The following is a 352-nucleotide window of genomic DNA, read 5'->3' as shown; positions in this document are numbered from 1 at the left end:
TTTCGGCCTCTAATGGCCATCATCAGGTGTATACTATTACATTGCTGCCACACTGAACCCAGTCTAAAATTTAACATTTAAAAAACACATTGCTATTTTCTTCATTATTATCAACATCTACCTCATTGATATCTGTCTGTTATGTAGATTATTTTGCACACGTCAGTTTTGATTTTCCTGTAGTAGCACTATAAAATCTTTAGTTATAATTTTAAAATCCTTTAAAATGTTCTCTAAATTTAAAATTTAAAATTTAAAATTGTTAGGGTTACTCGCCCTATGTCTAAAGTGCTGTAGCGGCTAGTTCTTGTTTCCACACTGTACAGGTGTTATTCTGTGTAGTCTTCCTGTG

General features: G+C 32.4%; 1 protein-coding gene across 4 annotated transcripts in view; it reads left to right on the top strand.

The window, feature by feature from the left end:
- The window catches only part of LOC111874754, a 65962-nt gene that overhangs the window by 57518 nt on the left and 8092 nt on the right, over positions 1 to 352 (top strand). The window lies entirely within an intron of this gene.

This window comes from Cryptotermes secundus, unplaced genomic scaffold, assembly GCF_002891405.2.
Source record: "Cryptotermes secundus unplaced genomic scaffold, Csec_1.0 scaffold838, whole genome shotgun sequence".
In the NCBI taxonomy this organism is placed as follows: domain Eukaryota; kingdom Metazoa; phylum Arthropoda; class Insecta; order Blattodea; family Kalotermitidae; genus Cryptotermes; species Cryptotermes secundus.
This window is presented reverse-complemented; position numbering and strand designations above follow the sequence as displayed.